The sequence below is a fragment of the Euprymna scolopes genome, chromosome 13 (assembly GCF_053919585.1).
Source record: "Euprymna scolopes isolate OS-2025 chromosome 13, ASM5391958v1, whole genome shotgun sequence".
NCBI classification, from domain to species: Eukaryota; Metazoa; Mollusca; class Cephalopoda; order Sepiida; family Sepiolidae; genus Euprymna; species Euprymna scolopes.
The window spans coordinates 103,386,365-103,399,583 of NC_136494.1; the positions used below are offsets into that span (position 1 = coordinate 103,386,365).

At 30.0% G+C, this 13,219-nt stretch overlaps 1 long non-coding RNA gene across 1 annotated transcript in view; it reads left to right on the forward strand.

The window, feature by feature from the left end:
* The window catches only part of LOC145292125 (uncharacterized), an 80,943-nt gene extending 74,412 nt beyond the window's left edge, over positions 1–6,531 (forward strand). The window contains exon 2 of the long non-coding RNA XR_013869556.1: positions 1–6,531. This exon is cut by the window's left edge and continues 18,549 nt beyond it. This is a non-coding gene — a long non-coding RNA (uncharacterized LOC145292125).
* The last annotated feature ends 6,688 nt before the right edge of the window (positions 6,532–13,219 follow it).

The following is a 13,219-nucleotide window of genomic DNA, read 5'->3' on the forward strand; positions in this document are numbered from 1 at the left end:
AGAAAAGACGTAAATTAAGCATGACCTCATAAATCCACAAAAAAATTGTAGAATAATTAATGTCACATATTTTGCTTTTGCAGCCATACTAATAACTGATTGTTTCTATGTAACGAAACAGTTGCTGTAAAATTATATGGAAATTTTGGAATGTTAAATGAACTGAATGGTAAAATTAATAAAATCTTGGAATTTGGAATATAGCTGAATTTTCATACTATTGTATATGCTCTGGTGTCAGATTTAACATACATCGAGCTTCATAAGTAAAGATTGGTACATATAAATGGTGAAATATAAGTATATATATATATATATATATATATATATATATATATATATATATATATATACTTACCTGGCATAGCTTGAGGTAGTGTTATAAATACCAGTCGAGAATCCATTCACATTAAGTAGCCCAGCAATAGCCTTGTGTCTAGTGGGCTAAGGTAGGGTTCATTGTAGTCCTAGGAGGTTCACCCTTTAAACTTTACCTTATTTCTTTGAAAAAGGATTAGTTTATTGCTAATCGCTTGAGGCGTTCCTGCCGGGGAATGCCGATGGGACAGCTCAAGTATTTTTTGTATGCTAGAGTGTACTTCTCTAGTATGCTGGATGTTTTTGTTTTTTTTGAAAACCTCGCCTAACCTCCTGAAGAGGATGTAAATAATACTTACATAAATTGTATGACATCTCAGTTAGTAATGCATCACACACACACACACACACACACACACACACACACACACACACACACACACACACACACACACACACACACACACACAGAGGAATACAGAAACAGACACACACATCCACACACACATACATACATACACATACAGATGCACACACACGCATGCGTATATATTACTAAACAATTCCATTTGGGATGAGCGAACTCTGTGAACGACAAGATACTCAACAGAAAAGAATAATTTAGTTTATTATCTTTTGCATATTTGCTTTTGAATTCAAACAAACGTTATTCTTATTTCAACTATTTTTCCTTAGATCATGATTTTATTTTTTGATATCAGATCTGTCGGTCAGTTTAATCGAACTGAGTGAAACTATTGAAGAGTAATGGAATTTAGTTACCGAAATATGGAAGAACTGTTGCGTTCTTAACTTTTCTACGAGAGCAAATACACAAATAGAATTTTGATTAAATCACCTATTAATCCACATTAGTGATATATAAGGTTCAGGAAAATTTTTGTAAGAATATTCATGAACATTTTAATTCAGTTATGGCTGCTACTTGTAATGTTACAATTTATTATGTTATTTTCAAAAGGGATAAAATTATGCTGCATTATTTTGCCCTGTTTTTTTTAACAATAATTTGTTAATTGATTTTTGCTGTAACAAATAAAAAATAGAATTGAAATATATCACAATTTTTATTTACATTTTCATTTTGAAAATATTAATTATTTGCTTTTGTTTTCAATTTTTCTTCAATATTCAATTATTTCATCAAATAATGAAATTAAACAATATTGTAGATAAATAGAATTGAAATTACAAATTTACAAATTAATTTCTGAACAATAAAATCAAATGAATTGAATGTTTGAAAATCCACCAGAATTAAAATTTGAAAACAAAAGGGCGCAATTGAAATGCATGATATAACATTCGGCAGCAATAACCAAGTTAAAATGTTCAAGATAACTCGAATATTTTTTATGATATAATTTATGTAAATTAATGAATACGTCTGATTTCTTACAGTAAAAACAAACAAACAAATCTACATTTGCGTTGAAAATGAAAATAAATTTCCCATTTTTTATATTATTCACTTTTTTAATTAAATTATCTTAAAAAAAGAAAACTTTGTTTGAAAATGTATAATAATAATAATAATAATAATAATAATAATAATAATAATAATAATAATAATAATAATAAATAGCTATTTCTGTGGATATTTATCATTCAGACTCCAGGGAACACTACTTGTTATTGTTAGTGAGTAATCACTGCTAATAATTCGTTAGAGAATTCCTACTAAGTAAATAATACTAGGGTAATTACTGTTTCAATCACCCAAATTATTTAGAGTAAAATGGAGTTCAGCCGAATTTCGACAATACTCTAAAATAGTGGGTCCCAACCTTTTTTTTGTCCGCACCCACCAAGAAATTTCCCTCAAATCTCGCAGCCCCTAAAATGTCTTCACTCGCACTTAAATACATAGTTGGATTGAATCTATTTAGCCATATATTTAAAGGATACTTTATAACAATACTTAACACTACATGAAAGCAAGAAGTTAATACATTACCAAAAACCAAAAAAACAACACACACACACACACACACACACACACACACACACACACACACACACACACACACACAGACACACACACACACACACACACACACACACACACATATATATATAGCCAATACCCTATCTTTTATCTAAACTTTTCTCACACTCCCAGGAATATTGTCTCGAACCCCAGGTTGGGAACCTCTGGAAAACCAAGTATTAACAAATAAGGATAACATTAGAAATAATAAGTTCCAGCAAGTTTCATCATAAATGTGAAAAATTGAAATGAAAACGAGGATAGAAGTAATTGCCATCTTTATAAGTATGTTGGAAACGAGATTAATTGATAATTTTCTAGTTAAGGACAGGGAGACATTTTTAAGAGTAAAACATTATTGTTGTGGTTTTAAAAAAAAGCTACCAGAAAAATATGAACTTAAGCCTCGTTCTCAATCTGTTCATAAAGATGGGAATTACATTTTTCATGTGAGTTTTAATTTTGGCGTTTAGTTTGTACAATTAAACTTATAACGTGGTGTAGTGATGTTTTATTTTTACTAAATCGTGATTTAAGTAATCATAAGTTGTTTGGGAGTAATTCTTAAACCCATTTTACACTGAGTGATTTGAGTGACTGAAATAAATTAATAAATAAATAAATAAATAATAATAATAATAATAATGATAATAATGATAATAATAATAATAATAACAATAATAATAATAATAATAATAATATTATTATTAATAATAATAATAATAATAATAATAATAATAAGAAGAAGAAGAAGAAGAAGAAAAGAAGTAGAAGAAGATCAATATGTTATTTGAAAGCGTTTTATGGCCCCTTTTTGTTAGTGACTCCCTTTTATGTTAATCTTTTGTTGTTGAGTATTGAAAGTAATAGAGTTTTTTTGTTGCTGGCCTTTTGTGCCTTCCGATTTTGTAGATATTTTACCTTTTTCTCATTTTTCGACAGAAAAAAAATCTGTCGTGTGTTGCTCTCTTGCATTGAAGATGAATGTACAGCCCGGTGTTAAGCAGGCTGATATTTGGAAGCATCCATCTTGGATTTGCAGATTCGATCACCAGCGCTGCTTGTACAGAATTTGTAGTTTTAGTGACTGAGAAGATGTCAAAACCAGGGCCACTAGTGAATCAAATGGACTTCAAAAAGCAAATAACTATTACACACACACACACACACACACACACACACACACACACACACACACACACACACACACACACATATATATATATATATATATATATATATATATATATATATATATATATATATATATAATTATTTCCACAATCAAACAGCGTGACAATTCATAATTCATACATGACAGACTGGAAGTCCTAGACTTGAAGGAACCCAAAGGAAAGCGAAACTCAAGTTTAGAACTTCAAGTCTATGACTTTCATGGTTTGTCTGGCATTGCTTGATTGTGGAGATAATTATATTGAAATTACATTGAAATATATATATATATATATATATATATATATATATATATATATATATTCAAGAAAGATAACTCATGAATTTAACAAAGTTATTAAGATTACTCAATAAAAGAGGAGCAAGATATATTTTTATTAATATAAACAAATTTACAAGGTCGCAACACTGGACATACTAATATTTCGGACAGATGGTGGGTTAAAACCACAAATCTTCATCTGGCGACTTAATAAAAGGTTTCTTTCCACAGAAGAAATCAGTGTTTTTTCTTTTTTTTTTTTGAGGACTGGATTTTCTGTGAAAAGCAACCTTTTCTTTAAGTCGCCTGACAAGGACTTGTGATTTAAACCAACCATCTGTCTGAAACGTTAACATGTCCATTGTCGCCATCTTGTAAATTTGTTTATATATATATATATATATATATATATATATATATATATATATATATATATATATATATATATATATATATATAAGACAGTTTTAAGATGACTTGATTTTTCTTGAACTTTATGAACCATTTTGAACTTTTGTTAAATTTCTTTAAAAATTTGAATCTTCCAATAACGAATTACATTATCGAATCCCTCCCCCCTCCAAAAAAAAAAAACAACAAAAAAACAGTAATAATCTTTCTTTTTATCGCATTTTTTTGTGCCATTTATTGTGAAATAAATCGAAATACCTGAACGGAATTTAAAAAAAAAATTATTTTTAAACCAAAACTCAGAAGAATGGATAATATTTTGACAATACGAAGTAAATGTAATTTTGTTGGCTTCATTAGCATATCTAAGATTTGTCGTCTATAACTAGATAATATAATAAGCAAAAAAAAAAAAAAATAAAATAATAATAATAATAAGCATCAACGTGTCTGCTAAATGAACACATGTTATGAATATGATAACAATGAAATAATTAATTTAACAGTAACTTGATGATAATTCTAAAAAAAGACTGCTGGACAGTATTTTCAAAAAGAACTTATTGCATGAAATTCATTATACTTAATGTCTTTTTTACGTGATATAATTATACACATTATTTTCTTGACAAAATTATTAACTATAATAATTTTATACAATTATAAGGTTAATTAGAAACACTGGCCAGCAACATATTTTAGGAATTGTACAGGGAAATGGATTATCGGAAAGAATAGTAAAGTCAATCCACACAAGAATAATTTCAATTTTATTGATGGCAAATGAATTTGAAGAAATAGCTGAATATGCGGTCACTGGTAAGTCTCGTGCTGACCATAAAAATAAATAAATAGAAGCGTCTTTGCGTGAAAAGCAGCTTGTTAAGTAGGGATAAGATTGTTTAGAAAGTCTGAATTTGTTACCGACAGTAAGACAAAAAATATTTGTGCATTGGAAGATCTAGGTTTGAATGTCATCAATAAAAATGAATTTGGATTATTCAGACTACTATTCTCATCTTAAGTTTTATTCTTACACAGCTACAAACGATGTAACCTCTGACATTCTTCAGATGTATCTTGTCATTTTCTGGTGAACTCGAGAATTTGCACGGAATTTCGAACAGAACCCTTTATTTAATACAAAGAGTTGCCTGCCATTGTTATGTCAGCCATGACCTGATAGAAGTCTTGAATAATTTGCAATTTTATTCTTAGTATTGCACGTATGGATGATTGAACCTTCAACCTCCAGAAGAGTATCAATTAGAGCTGATTTTACTAAGTACTATATCAATTATGGACAAACTAATTTACTTTTGTATGTGCAGACTTTGTCATTCTTTCTGCTATTACCGTTTCTCTGCAAAATTTGATGACCCTGACATGATTTAAAGCATGGTATCTTCTGAAGTTCACCTAAAATTTATAATATTAACCAATAACTAAATTTAATTTTTCTTTATGAGAGATTAATTTTTCGATACTTCAAACGGTTATTCGGAATCTTAACTCATAATAAAAAATATAATAAAATAGAGAAGTAAAATAAAAATATAATAAAAAAGAATAGTAAAATATAAAATATAATAAAATAGAGTAGTAAAATTATTAATAAAATAGAATTACCTCCCTAAGGGAGGTAACTCTATTTTATTAATAATTTTAAGAAAATGATTTTTTTTTCAATTACTTCATTAAATGTAACAGAGTTTTATAACATTAAAAAAAAAAATAAAACTATTGTAATTTTTCTTAAACAAAACATTTTAGTAATTGTAAAAAAAAAAAAAAAAAAAAAAAAAAATGATTTTTCCGACTACTTCAGTAAAATAGAATTACCTCCCTTAGTTAAGATTCCGAATAACCCTTTAAACATAGTGAGAATTAATTTTTGTCTTTAATCTAAATTAAAATAAAATCATCTTTGGTTTAAACAATTGAAATTTAGATAAAAATCAAAATGGAAAATCGAAATTTTGTTGCATCGAAAATAATATTAAAATATAATAAAAAAAAATAATAATAAAAATTGAAATAATTAATGTTTTGAAAAACGATTTGAATAATTGATATTCTTATGTCAATCGGATTCACTAGCGGTCGAGCTTCTTGGTGCCTTGCCAGTCCATTTTTAGTGAAGAATGACAGTGATTGCGAATGAGTGAGAGTGATTGGTTTTAACAGAAAATTTTTAATTGCTGTGTATATTTTGGTAAATACAAACATACAAAAAGAAATACAAGATTTGTTTTTCTTTTTGGAAAATATTTCTGAAAATAATTTAATATTTAACTGAACTTTGTGAGTAAAGATTTTAACCGATCCCAAAATACCAAGTCTTGTTGTTATTCTTTTTGTTCCTCATCAAACAGATTTATTTCCCATTGAAATACATTTTTTATGTAGAGTTGCCTCCCATGTCAAGAAAGTCAATGTTATGGATATTTATCTCCCCTGCAATGAAAGCTGCGTATTTTATTGCTTCCCCACGAAAGCAAAATGTGACACAAAGCCGCTTTTAATGTGAGCGAAACCAGCTCCACCAAAAGGGGCACCCTGGCAGTAGTTTGCTATGATTTAATGATTATAATTAAAAATGATCTAACTCTTAAATTCAATAAGGCTTCAACACCGACTGCATTTTTGCGTCTAACCTTATTAATGGTAAAAAGAAGGTCCGAGCAAAAATGGCGAAAAAAATAGGGGACATAGTTTTGAAAGCCAGTTTATCATAATTTTATTTTTAGGTTTAGGTTTGATTGTATTTGAAAGGTTAAAGCCTAAAGTTAATTTACAAAAGGAAAGAAAATATTTGTACATGTGAAAAAATAAAATAAATAAATAAATTATAATGAAACATTTTTTTCACTGTGTTGTTGCGGACCAGGATATAAAAACTCGCTACAAAAGAAAATAATGAAACGAATGGAATAAAGGAAATAAAACTCAATTGCTGAATAAAATAAACATGTCGTTTATTCTCTGTCAAAATTAAATGGTTTAGGTGTAACACGTGTTCATTCAGGCGTTGACGACTACATGCGTGGAAAAGAAAGGAATGAAGTTGAGGATATGAGAAATAGCCATTCCGCATGTACAAAAGGGAAATAGAAAGGGAGTGTTGGCCTCAGCAAAACCGTGCGTTCATGATAGCAGTCGTCCACGTGGAAAAGTCTTCAAGCCAAGAGCTATGGACGCCGAACTTGCCTTGTTGACGAACCCAGACAAAAAGGGAAGAAAGAGGAAGTTGAATGGTTGTGTTGACTTTTATATCGGGGTGAGTGTTCTGACTGCGCATGTTTAGAATTCCTTTCAGGGGAAGTGACGTTTCCCATATGCGCGTATGTGTGCATACATGTGACGTTTCCCATATGCGTGTATGTGTGCATACATGTGTGTACGTTAGCATGTGTATGTGTATGCACGTGAATGTGAGTGTATATATGTGAACATGAATATATGTATGTGTCTGTGCGTATGTGCATGCGTACATGTGGGTGTGTGTATGAGGATGTGTATATGTGTGCGTGTGTGTGTATGTGAGGAAAAGCGTTCAAACAACGGCGACATTCGGAAGCTAACAAATTCAGCTAAATTTTTAAGCTAAACAAATTGAGTGAAAAAATCCTTTGAAAGATAAATATTAGCTTTCTGGATCTATTTCAAAGATACTCAGTAAAGTCCTAAGATATTAAATTAAATAATTATATTAAAAAAAATATGTTGTTTATAAAAAAAAAAAATTGCTTAATTAGACCCCCAAATCGAAAAGTTCTACCTTCGTTTAAGTATAAGTGAACGAAGTCATGAAAGCGATGATTCTATGGAAGCCCAAAATGCCAGAAAGTAAAAAATTTCTGAGAATGACGTCAGGTAGTAAGAGGGAGAAAAGGAATGCTGTTTTTCTTTTTTTTTTCCCAACCGTGCATCTGTACATTCCTATTGTGAATACTTGTATAATTTTTACCATTTTTAATTTAATATCTTTCTGTGTTCCTGCTTTTAAATAAAAAAAATATTTATTTTTCAACATTATAAAGAAATTATGTTACGTCAAAAGTTTGGCGTTCATTCAATCAAGGAAATATTAGAATCTTACATCTAAAAATTTCGTGAGACATGTAATCTAAAAAAAAGTAGAAATATTTTTTTTTGCAATTATAATATTTTTGCATGAAAATATTAAATAAACAATGTTTAATTCAATGATAATATCGGTAGTTCGAGAAAATATTTTTTTCTTTAAGTTATATCAAATTCATTAATATGGAGTTTTTTTCGTACTGTTCCTGAAAAAAATAATTTTTCTTTTTTTTTTATTGTTACAATTTAGGATGCCTTATTTTCATAAAAAAAGCAAAATAAATCCATTCATTTTTTTATTACTGAAAACCATAACTTTAGCAAAGGTGGTTTTGTTAAAACAAAATAATACATTTCCCCTAAGATTCAAATAAAAATAATGGATTCATTATATTCCATGATCACTATTTGATAAAAACTGAAAATTTCATTAAAATTGGTTAATTTCCTGACTTTTTGTTAATTTTTTGGCATAACATAATTTTTATATAATCTTACATCTCAGTGGAAAACATTCCTTGCTTGAGCTGAACAAAAAACCATAATAAAATTTTTAAAATAGTAGTACTAATACTTCGAATTATCAAAAATTCTTAAACATAATGATATCTATTTTAAAAATAAAATTTCAACTTTTGCAATTTTAAATGGGAGTTTGTGACCAAATTGAAGTAGAAATATATGGAAACTGCTAGAAATATGGCATGGCATTTTGTTGGATTCATAGAGGCGACGATAAAAGTGGTAATACTTCCTCGAATGGTTTTATGTATTTGAGAACAATATTAATATTATCAGGATCAATTGCCAAAAAAAAAGAAAAAAAAAGATTTTTGATTGAAATAAACTTTGACACAAATCCGAAAATATTTGTTATAAAAATAAAGGGGAAAGTAAAATCGAAATAAGTTATTTCCTATGATGAACTAAAAAAATAGTTAAACAGTAAAATTTTTTAAATATTAAACAAAAAGAAACAACTATTTAGTGAGTTACAGTTTCACTCTTCTACAACGATGCGGCCTCTATTACGAGCCTCTGTTCAGATTTTTATTTTTAAAATAGATAAGATTACGCCTCAGAATTTTTGATAATTTAAATGATCTGAAGTATTAGTACTACTATTTAAAAAAAAAAAAATTATCGTTTTACTTTTGTTCCGCCCGAGCAAGGAATGTTTTCCACTGAGATGTAAGGGGCTGCTATGAATTAAAATCCAGATATATAAGGAGCATCTTAAGTTGGGATTTGTGCAGTAGGATGTTTGTTCATATTACATTTAAATTTCTGCATGTTGGTACAGTTAGGTAAACAGGGAGTAGGAAACGAATTGCAAAGGCCAGCCTTTCGAAGGTAAAATCTGTTAGAGTAGAAAGTCATCCAGCATTTAAAGATTCCCGCTTCCTTGTCGAGTGTATGAACAATGCATGTGTATGGAGGGGCGGGTCATCAAATTTAGATTTAGAGAATTTCTGAAAGTATGAGAATTTTAAAGAATGATGTGACTCACCAGCCAACAACTGATGCGAGTAGTTTATTCCGTGTTTCAGCAATTCTAAGCATAAAAAAAATGTTTCTGAAAGTCTTTAATCCAAAGATGGCCACCTGAGAACCTTACAACTCAATGACAGGTATATTTCTTAGGAAGTAGGTATCCGATTATCATCTTTAAAATGAGTTTTTCGTGTTTTGGGATTTTCCATTTGTGTCATCCTTTTTGGAATTCCGCTTCCTTTTTTTTTTTTTTTTTTAAATATTTGAACATCTTTAAAGAACAGCCAAATTAACAAAAAACCAATATTTTCCATTACTGGTAGCAAAACGCATGTAAGGCATTGAAATCGCTTCAGACAAGGCGTGACGCCACTTCATGCAAGGAGATAACAAAAACAAAGAACGCTCCAATAAGACTGAGATTCACCAGTCCAAATATGACAACAATCCTCCATACATTATTTGATAGTAGATTTCTCGAGATAGAGAATAGCCTCAGAGAGAGCGAAGCCATCCATAAAAATTTCAGGAAGAAAAAAGACAAGCCTACGATTGAACGACATAAACTGAGTCTTAACTGGATTAAATGAAACAAATAATTTTTTACCCCAATCTGTAACTGAACCCAGGTCAACTTCTAGATTAGCTGCATATTTCAACTGATCCAAAAGAGATGGATGACAATCAATACTGAAACAGAAAGTATTATCATTAAGCATAGATGTCAATTTTCTGAATAATGTTGAAAATAGAACCCTATGACCATCATAGTTGAGAAGAAAACGAAAATGGAGAGATACCACCCAGAGTTATTTGCAAACTTTGATCAGTAAGAAAAAACCTAATAACGCCAAGAACCTTTCTACCAATACCATAACGTTGAAATGTATGTCTAAGACTAGAATGCCACACTGTTATGTGCAATGACCCTACCCTCTCCTCAATTATTCATATACCGACACATCTACCCAGTTATAACAGCTAAAAGACCAGATGTTGAATGAAAGACATGAAAACTATACTGAACATCACTAAAGAGGCCCAGACTGTCCAAAGATAAACAAGCTTGCCGTTGATAAACCTTTCAAGAACTTTTCTAATAAAACAAAGATGACCAACAGAATGAAAGTTAGTTGGGTCAGACCGATCACCAGCATTTTTAAAGATAAGAAAAAGAGAGGACTCCTTCCAACAAGAAGTGAAACAAGACTGAGACAAACAGAGAGTGAATAATTTTGAAGGGATCGAAAAAAGTTCAAGAGCACAAAGTTTAAGAACAACAATAGGAACTAAATCAGGACCAAAAGCTTTAGATTAGTCAAAATTAGAAAGAACCCTAGCAACCATCTGTAGAGTGATTTTACAGAATCAAGAGACCAGCCAGTTTTCAAAGGAAAATCTAGAAGAACGGCACCAGAAGCATGAATAGAAGAATTTTGTCAACAAAAAGACGGGCAAATGGATCAGCCTTATCCTTAGAAAATGAAATAACCTGAAGACCATTAAAATAAGAAAGAATAGCAGACTTGTCACTATTAATAATACTATCGTAGATTCACTAAAAATCATGAGAGCCAACTTTTTGAGATTAGTCAGAATCACAAATCTTTTGAAAATAGCTAACCTTAACTTCAGAGATTGCTCTTTGGCCAGCATTGGCAGCCCTTTTGTAGGACCGCCTAGAAGCTCCAGAAACATCTCAACGTTTCTGATTAATGCAATGGTTACGACGGGAAATGGCAAAAGCACAAACAGATGAAAACCAGGAAGGAGAATGAGGTTTAGTTTGAAACTTACAACGTGGAACTAAATTATTATTTCTAGAAAACAAATCAAATCCACAGATGCAAACTTATTGCAAATGAGACAGTGCCGGTGTTATATTTTTATCTTGTGATATCATAGGAAAAATTTATGGTCCTTTCTACATCAATCTATGTAATTTGCTGTTAATAATATTTTTTTCTTTTAAAATAATAAATGTCTTTCAAGATCAATACTGTTAAGAAAATGAATTTTTCATCTTCTATAAAAATAACTGTTGCTGACTAAATAATCTATAAATAAATAAAACGAATATGTCTTTTCTTTATTGATTTTTTTAAAATTATAGCAATTTAATTCGTTTTAAACAGTAAGTACTCCTTGTCTTCTTATCGTAGAAATAATTGTAAGGTAAATTTTGAATTGAAAGCCATGTTTAATTTCCGAAGAATTTCCGAGGGGTAGCTGATCTGTACAAGTCCTGGAGATGAAAAAGAGTTTTAGGTGAGTAACTAATTTTGGACTTTAAAACTTTGCAGGCAAAGAGCAAAAATCTTTCTTGTGTGGACATGAAAAATTATGTGTGGGAATTCTAAAATATATAATGTTTTTTTAATGAGCAATTCCGGTTTCTGATTGGTTGCTAGCAGAACATGGATCCATTTGATTGGTCAGTTCCTATTGCCAGTGTCTATTAGTAGAACATTCTAATTTGCATTAATCATACACTCATAACATATAAAAAATATTGCAACAGTAAATATACTTCAAATTAATAAAACGAATGTTATGTCTTTGTTGAATATTTTATTTTAAATTGTACTGTTTTAGTTGATGAGATGAGATAATCAGATTTTTTTAACAATTCATTTAAAACGGATAAAGTCGGAATTTGTTCAATTTTTAACAAATTATGAGAAATAACTTTTGACCTGCTTTTTAGATGATACTATCTACCACAAACAAGTCCCACAAACACCAGTATTTGCAAAACAACGATGCATCTTCCTTTTTCTTTCTCTATCACTCTAACTTTCTTCTTTTCTCTTTAATATATTTTATATATCTATAAAAGTGAGAATCTGTGTGTGTGTGTGTGTATGTGTGTGTGTGTATGTGTGTGTGTGTGTGTGTGTGTGTGTGTGTGTGTGTGTGTGTGTGTGTGTGTGTGAGGACACTTCTCAACCTATATACCTCAACGAATTTTTGATCTACAGACTGGTAGCCAAATTGAATATTGAAATGCTCATATCTTTGGTTTTATGGGACGCAACTACATGAAAATTTTGAAAGCTTTTTGAAGATTATAATACTATTCTATGGTTAATATTTTATAACAATGTGTAAAAAAAACTTATATTTTCAAAGCAATAAAATATGCCCAAATTTATCTACATTTTTATATATAGTGTCCTGGAATGCCAGCTTCAGTTTTGCTGCTTTGGATGAGTTTTGCTTAGTTTTTTTGCTTGGCTGACTCTTATGTGGCCTTGCCAGGCACGTGTCTGTGTATCTGTGTATCTGTGTGTGTGTGTGTGTGTACATTTCCCTACGCAATAACTCTCTCAATTTCAAGTCCACAAACACGAAATTTGATATACAGGGTACTGAGATTTGAGAAAATCTTTGTGATCGGTTTTTGGCCAGAGATTTGGCTGTTAAGGGGTCAAAATTCAACG